Source organism: Oncorhynchus mykiss, chromosome 9 (genome assembly GCF_057628025.1).
Source record: "Oncorhynchus mykiss isolate SJ-2025 chromosome 9, ASM5762802v1, whole genome shotgun sequence".
In the NCBI taxonomy this organism is placed as follows: Eukaryota; Metazoa; Chordata; class Actinopteri; order Salmoniformes; family Salmonidae; genus Oncorhynchus; species Oncorhynchus mykiss.
The window spans coordinates 41,362,670-41,369,898 of record NC_143030.1 but is presented as its reverse complement, the minus strand read 5'-3'; the positions used below and the strand labels follow the sequence as shown (position 1 = coordinate 41,369,898).

Genomic DNA, 7,229 nt, shown 5'->3' with positions numbered 1-7,229 from the left:
ACATCCCCCACAAGTGTCAGGAGACTCGTCTGAAGTCACAACCGTCTATGTTGCCAAGTTCTGTTTGTAGAATCCAAAATCTTGGGCTACAAACTAATGTGACCCCACTTGTCGCAATGTTCTCCGTTTTGCCCTACGTTCCCAACAAGTGTCACGGGACTAATCTGAAGGTAACCTGTAGTGATTAAAATGATAGATTTTTCAACCAGGGACCTCTCGCAACCTAAGCCATAATCATACACCTAAACCGTGAAAGTGAATTATCACTTTCCACCAAAATGACGGTCAAATTATGAGTCGATGTCTCAATGTTGCTACTGAGCTGCACATAGCATTGGTGGTATAGTGGTGAGCATAGCTGCCTTCCAAGCAGTTGACCCGGGTTCGATTCCCGGCCAATGCAGAGCCTGAGGAATTCATTTGTTTTAGGGGCTGGATGTCATTTCAAGTGTATTACATTTGAATCATTATCCTTGTACTTGGAAGTCAGAATTGCTCCTACATTCTGCAGGTTATCTAAAATAATAAATGTTGTGCGACGTTGAACCAACAAGTGCATATCAAAATAGATTTGCAGTCCTATCGCCAAAACCATTCAGCCACCTTGTCCTGCGCCCAAGAGGTGATAGTCGGCATTCCGACAAGATCTGCCTGTCTGAGATTGTTCAAGGATCTGCAAAAGGGCTCATCCGGGATTTGAACCCGGGACCTCTCGCACCCTAAGCGAGAATCATACCCCTAGACCAACGAGCCTTATGCAAAAAGTTATTTTTTTGCTTTCTGCAGCAATGACAGTGAAGATATCGATTGACGTGTCCATGGTGCTTGGAACGATTGAACATCATGTGAGTGTTTTGTGCTTTACTTGTGAGCATAACAGTCTTCCAAAATCTTGACCATGCTTCAGTTCAAATCTTCTGTAGTTCATCTGCTGTGTCTTTCACATTCTGTCTTGTTCAGTCGCGACAGCAAAATGATGACGAGTTTTTACAAATTAATAAAGTGCAAAATGAGATCAATTCATTTTTTTTAAAAACAAATGAAAAAATAAGACTTCCAAAAGAATGGAACTCATTTATTTTGAGTCAAATGAGAGCATGAGACAATACCTATAATCGGTCTTCTCACAAAAACATCTCTAGCTTCCGAACCGTTTGACCTACAAATTCATATGACCACTCTCTGGAATGAGGAGACCCTCACGAACATGGTGGTATTCTCAATTTTTCTCTACATCCCCCACAAGTGTCAGGAGACTCGTCTGAAGTCACAACCGTCTATGTTGCCAAGTTCTGTTTGTAGAATCCAAAATCTTGGGCTACAAACTAATGTGACCCCACTTGTCGCAATGTTCTCCGTTTTGCCCTACGTTGCCAACAAGTGTCACGGGACTAATCTGAAGGTAACCTGTAGTGATTAAAATGATAGATTTTTCAACCAGGGACCTCTCGCAACCTAAGCCATAATCATACACCTAAACCGTGAAAGTGAATTATCACTTTCCACCAAAATGACGGTCAAATTATGAGTCGATGTCTCAATGTTGCTACTGAGCTGCACATAGCATTGGTGGTATAGTGGTGAGCATAGCTGCCTTCCAAGCAGTTGACCCGGGTTCGATTCCCGGCCAATGCAGAGCCTGAGGAATTCATTTGTTTTAGGGGCTGGATGTCATTTCAAGTGTATTACATTTGAATCATTATCCTTGTACTTGGAAGTCAGAATTGCTCCTACATTCTGCAGGTTATCTAAAATAATAAATGTTGTGCGACGTTGAACCAACAAGTGCATATCAAAATAGATTTGCAGTCCTATCGCCAAAACCATTCAGCCACCTTGTCCTGCGCCCAAGAGGTGATAGTCGGCATTCCGACAAGATCTGCCTGTCTGAGATTGTTCAAGGATCTGCAAAAGGGCTCATCCGGGATTTGAACCCGGGACCTCTCGCACCCTAAGCGAGAATCATACCCCTAGACCAACGAGCCTTATGCAAAAAGTTATTTTTTTGCTTTCTGCAGCAATGACAGTGAAGATATCGATTGACGTGTCCATGGTGCTTGGAACGATTGAACATCATGTGAGTGTTTTGTGCTTTACTTGTGAGCATAACAGTCTTCCAAAATCTTGACCATGCTTCAGTTCAAATCTTCTGTAGTTCATCTGCTGTGTCTTTCACATTCTGTCTTGTTCAGTCGCGACAGCAAAATGATGACGAGTTTTTACAAATTAATAAAGTGCAAAATGAGATTAATTCATTTTTTTTAAAACAAATGAAAAAATAAGACTTCCAAAAGAATGGAACTCATTTATTTTGAGTCAAATGAGAGCATGAGACAATACCTATAATCGGTCTTCTCACAAAAACATCTCTAGCTTCCGAACCGTTTGACCTACAAATTCATATGACCACTCTCTGGAATGAGGAGACCCTCACGAACATGGTGGTATTCTCAATTTTTCTCTACATCCCCCACAAGTGTCAGGAGACTCGTCTGAAGTCACAACCGTCTATGTTGCCAAGTTCTGTTTGTAGAATCCAAAATCTTGGGCTACAAACTAATGTGACCCCACTTGTCGCAATGTTCTCCGTTTTGCCCTACGTTCCCAACAAGTGTCACGGGACTAATCTGAAGGTAACCTGTAGTGATTAAAATGATAGATTTTTCAACCAGGGACCTCTCGCAACCTAAGCCATAATCATACACCTAAACCGTGAAAGTGAATTATCACTTTCCACCAAAATGACGGTCAAATTATGAGTCGATGTCTCAATGTTGCTACTGAACTGCACATAGCATTGGTGGTATAGTGGTGAGCATAGCTGCCTTCCAAGCAGTTGACCCGGGTTCGATTCCCGGCCAATGCAGAGCCTGAGGAATTCATTTGTTTTAGGGGCTGGATGTCATTTCAAGTGTATTACATTTGAATCATTATCCTTGTACTTGGAAGTCAGAATTGCTCCTACATTCTGCAGGTTATCTAAAATAATAAATGTTGTGCGACGTTGAACCAACAAGTGCTTATCAAAATAGATTTGCAGTCCTATCGCCAAAACCATTCAGCCACCTTGTCCTGCGCCCAAGAGGTGATAGTCGGCGTTCCGACAAGATCTGCCTGTCTGAGATTGTTCAAGGATCTGCAAAAGGGCTCATCCGGGATTTGAACCCGGGACCTCTCGCACCCTAAGCGAGAATCATACCCCTAGACCAACGAGCCTTATGCAAAAAGTTATTTTTTTGCTTTCTGCAGCAATGACAGTGAAGATATCGATTGACGTGTCCATGGTGCTTGGAACGATTGAACATCATGTGAGTGTTTTGTGCTTTACTTGTGAGCATAACAGTCTTCCAAAATCTTGACCATGCTTCAGTTCAAATATTCTGTAGTTCATCTGCTGTGTCTTTCACATTCTGTCTTGTTCAGTCGCGACAGCAAAATGATGACGAGTTTTTACAAATTAATAAAGTGCAAAATGAGATCAATTCATTTTTTTTAAAAACAAATGAAAAAATAAGACTTCCAAAAGAATGGAACTCATTTATTTTGAGTCAAATGAGACCATGAGACAATACCTATAATCGGTCTTCTCACAAAAACATCTCTAGCTTCCGAACCGTTTGACCTACAAATTCATATGACCACTCTCTGGAATGAGGAGACCCTCACGAACATGGTGGTATTCTCAATTTTTCTCTACATCCCCCACAAGTGTCAGGAGACTCGTCTGAAGTCACAACCGTCTATGTTGCCAAGTTCTGTTTGTAGAATCCAAAATCTTGGGCTACAAACTAATGTGACCCCACTTGTCGCAATGTTCTCCGTTTTGCCCTACGTTCCCAACAAGTGTCACGGGACTAATCTGAAGGTAACCTGTAGTGATTAAAATGATAGATTTTTCAACCAGGGACCTCTCGCAACCTAAGCCATAATCATACACCTAAACCGTGAAAGTGAATTATCACTTTCCACCAAAATGACGGTCAAATTATGAGTCGATGTCTCAATGTTGCTACTGAGCTGCACATAGCATTGGTGGTATAGTGGTGAGCATAGCTGCCTTCCAAACAGTTGACCAGGGTTCGATTCCCGGCCAATGCAGAGCCTGAGGAATTCATTTGTTTTAGGGGCTGGATGTCATTTCAAGTGTATTACATTTGAATCATTATCCTTGTACTTGGAAGTCAGAATTGCTCCTACATTCTGCAGGTTATCTAAAATAATAAATGTTGTGCGACGTTGAACCAACAAGTGCATATCAAAATAGATTTGCAGTCCTATCGCCAAAACCATTCAGCCACCTTGTCCTGCGCCCAAGAGGTGATAGTCGGCATTCCGACAAGATCTGCCTGTCTGAGATTGTTCAAGGATCTGCAAAAGGGCTCATCCGGGATTTGAACCCGGGACCTCTCGCACCCTAAGCGAGAATCATACCCCTAGACCAACGAGCCTTATGCAAAAAGTTATTTTTTTGCTTTCTGCAGCAATGACAGTGAAGATATCGATTGACGTGTCCATGGTGCTTGGAACGATTGAACATCATGTGAGTGTTTTGTGCTTTACTTGTGAGCATAACAGTCTTCCAAAATCTTGACCATGCTTCAGTTCAAATCTTCTGTAGTTCATCTGCTGTGTCTTTCACATTCTGTCTTGTTCAGTCGCGACAGCAAAATGATGACGAGTTTTTACAAATTAATAAAGTGCAAAATGAGATCAATTCATTTTTTTTTTAAACAAATGAAAAAATAAGACTTCCAAAAGAATGGAACTCATTTATTTTGAGTCAAATGAGACCATGAGACAATACCTATAATCGGTCTTCTCACAAAAACATCTCTAGCTTCCGAACCGTTTGACCTACAAATTCATATGAACACTCTCTGGAATGAGGAGACCCTCACGAACATGGTGGTATTCTCAATTTTTCTCTACATCCCCCATTTTTCAACCAGGGACCTCTCGCAACCTAAGTCATAATCATACACCTAAACCGTGAAAGTGAATTATCACTTTCCACCAAAATGACGGTCAAATTATGAGTCGATGTCTCAATGTTGCTACTGAGCTGCACATAGCATTGGTGGTATAGTGGTGAGCATAGCTGCCTTCCAAACAGTTGACCAGGGTTCGATTCCCGGCCAATGCAGAGCCTGAGGAATTCATTTGTTTTAGGGGCTGGATGTCATTTCAAGTGTATTACATTTGAATCATTATCCTTGTACTTGGAAGTCAGAATTGCTCCTACATTCTGCAGGTTATCTAAAATAATAAATGTTGTGCGACGTTGAACCAACAAGTGCATATCAAAATAGATTTGCAGTCCTATCGCCAAAACCATTCAGCCACCTTGTCCTGCGCCCAAGAGGTGATAGTCGGCATTCCGACAAGATCTGCCTGTCTGAGATTGTTCAAGGATCTGCAAAAGGGCTCATCCGGGATTTGAACCCGGGACCTCTCGCACCCTAAGCGAGAATCATACCCCTAGACCAACGAGCCTTATGCAAAAAGTTATTTTTTTGCTTTCTGCAGCAATGACAGTGAAGATATCGATTGACGTGTCCATGGTGCTTGGAACGATTGAACATCATGTGAGTGTTTTGTGCTTTACTTGTGAGCATAACAGTCTTCCAAAATCTTGACCATGCTTCAGTTCAAATCTTCTGTAGTTCATCTGCTGTGTCTTTCACATTCTGTCTTGTTCAGTCGCGACAGCAAAATGATGACGAGTTTTTACAAATTAATAAAGTGCAAAATGAGATCAATTCATTTTTTTTTTAAACAAATGAAAAAATAAGACTTCCAAAAGAATGGAACTCATTTATTTTGAGTCAAATGAGACCATGAGACAATACCTATAATCGGTCTTCTCACAAAAACATCTCTAGCTTCCGAACCGTTTGACCTACAAATTCATATGAACACTCTCTGGAATGAGGAGACCCTCACGAACATGGTGGTATTCTCAATTTTTCTCTACATCCCCCATTTTTCAACCAGGGACCTCTCGCAACCTAAGTCATAATCATACACCTAAACCGTGAAAGTGAATTATCACTTTCCACCAAAATGACGGTCAAATTATGAGTCGATGTCTCAATGTTGCTACTGAGCTGCACATAGCATTGGTGGTATAGTGGTGAGCATAGCTGCCTTCCAAACAGTTGACCAGGGTTCGATTCCCGGCCAATGCAGAGCCTGAGGAATTCATTTGTTTTAGGGGCTGGATGTCATTTCAAGTGTATTACATTTGAATCATTATCCTTGTACTTGGAAGTCAGAATTGCTCCTACATTCTGCAGGTTATCTAAAATAATAAATGTTGTGCGACGTTGAACCAACAAGTGCATATCAAAATAGATTTGCAGTCCTATCGCCAAAACCATTCAGCCACCTTGTCCTGCGCCCAAGAGGTGATAGTCGGCATTCCGACAAGATCTGCCTGTCTGAGATTGTTCAAGGATCTGCAAAAGGGCTCATCCGGGATTTGAACCCGGGACCTCTCGCACCCTAAGCGAGAATCATACCCCTAGACCAACGAGCCTTATGCAAAAAGTTATTTTTTTGCTTTCTGCAGCAATGACAGTGAAGATATCGATTGACGTGTCCATGGTGCTTGGAACGATTGAACATCATGTGAGTGTTTTGTGCTTTACTTGTGAGCATAACAGTCTTCCAAAATCTTGACCATGCTTCAGTTCAAATCTTCTGTAGTTCATCTGCTGTGTCTTTCACATTCTGTCTTGTTCAGTCGCGACAGCAAAATGATGACGAGTTTTTACAAATTAATAAAGTGCAAAATGAGATCAATTCATTTTTTTTTTAAACAAATGAAAAAATAAGACTTCCAAAAGAATGGAACTCATTTATTTTGAGTCAAATGAGACCATGAGACAATACCTATAATCGGTCTTCTCACAAAAACATCTCTAGCTTCCGAACCGTTTGACCTACAAATTCATATGAACACTCTCTGGAATGAGGAGACCCTCACGAACATGGTGGTATTCTCAATTTTTCTCTACATCCCCCATTTTTCAACCAGGGACCTCTCGCAACCTAAGCCATAATCATACACCTAAACCGTGAAAGTGAATTATCACTTTCCACCAAAATGACGGTCAAATTATGAGTCGATGTCTCAATGTTGCTACTGAGCTGCACATAGCATTGGTGGTATAGTGGTGAGCATAGCTGCCTTCCAAACAGTTGACCAGGGTTCGATTCCCGGCCAA

General features: G+C 41.5%; 9 non-coding genes across 9 annotated transcripts; 3 read left to right on the top strand and 6 right to left on the bottom strand.

Moving 5' to 3' along the window:
* Window positions 1–331: 331 nt before the first annotated feature.
* On the top strand, window positions 332–403 carry trnag-ucc (transfer RNA glycine (anticodon UCC)). The gene has a single exon. It is a non-coding gene; the product is annotated as a tRNA-Gly (tRNA).
* A 278-nt stretch (window positions 404–681) lies between these two features.
* On the bottom strand, window positions 682–753 carry trnap-agg (transfer RNA proline (anticodon AGG)). The gene has a single exon. It is a non-coding gene; the product is annotated as a tRNA-Pro (tRNA).
* Window positions 754–1,563: 810 nt separating this feature from the next.
* trnag-ucc (transfer RNA glycine (anticodon UCC)) lies at window positions 1,564–1,635 on the top strand. Its single transcript has one exon. It is a non-coding gene; the product is annotated as a tRNA-Gly (tRNA).
* A 278-nt stretch (window positions 1,636–1,913) lies between these two features.
* Window positions 1,914–1,985, bottom strand: trnap-agg (transfer RNA proline (anticodon AGG)). Its single transcript has one exon. It is a non-coding gene; the product is annotated as a tRNA-Pro (tRNA).
* Window positions 1,986–2,794: 809 nt separating this feature from the next.
* trnag-ucc (transfer RNA glycine (anticodon UCC)) lies at window positions 2,795–2,866 on the top strand. Its single transcript has one exon. It is a non-coding gene; the product is annotated as a tRNA-Gly (tRNA).
* A 278-nt stretch (window positions 2,867–3,144) lies between these two features.
* Window positions 3,145–3,216, bottom strand: trnap-agg (transfer RNA proline (anticodon AGG)). The gene has a single exon. It is a non-coding gene; the product is annotated as a tRNA-Pro (tRNA).
* Window positions 3,217–4,376: 1,160 nt separating this feature from the next.
* trnap-agg (transfer RNA proline (anticodon AGG)) lies at window positions 4,377–4,448 on the bottom strand. Its single transcript has one exon. It is a non-coding gene; the product is annotated as a tRNA-Pro (tRNA).
* Window positions 4,449–5,421: 973 nt separating this feature from the next.
* trnap-agg (transfer RNA proline (anticodon AGG)) lies at window positions 5,422–5,493 on the bottom strand. Its single transcript has one exon. It is a non-coding gene; the product is annotated as a tRNA-Pro (tRNA).
* Window positions 5,494–6,466: 973 nt separating this feature from the next.
* Window positions 6,467–6,538, bottom strand: trnap-agg (transfer RNA proline (anticodon AGG)). Its single transcript has one exon. It is a non-coding gene; the product is annotated as a tRNA-Pro (tRNA).
* Between the last annotated feature and the right edge of the window lie 691 nt (window positions 6,539–7,229).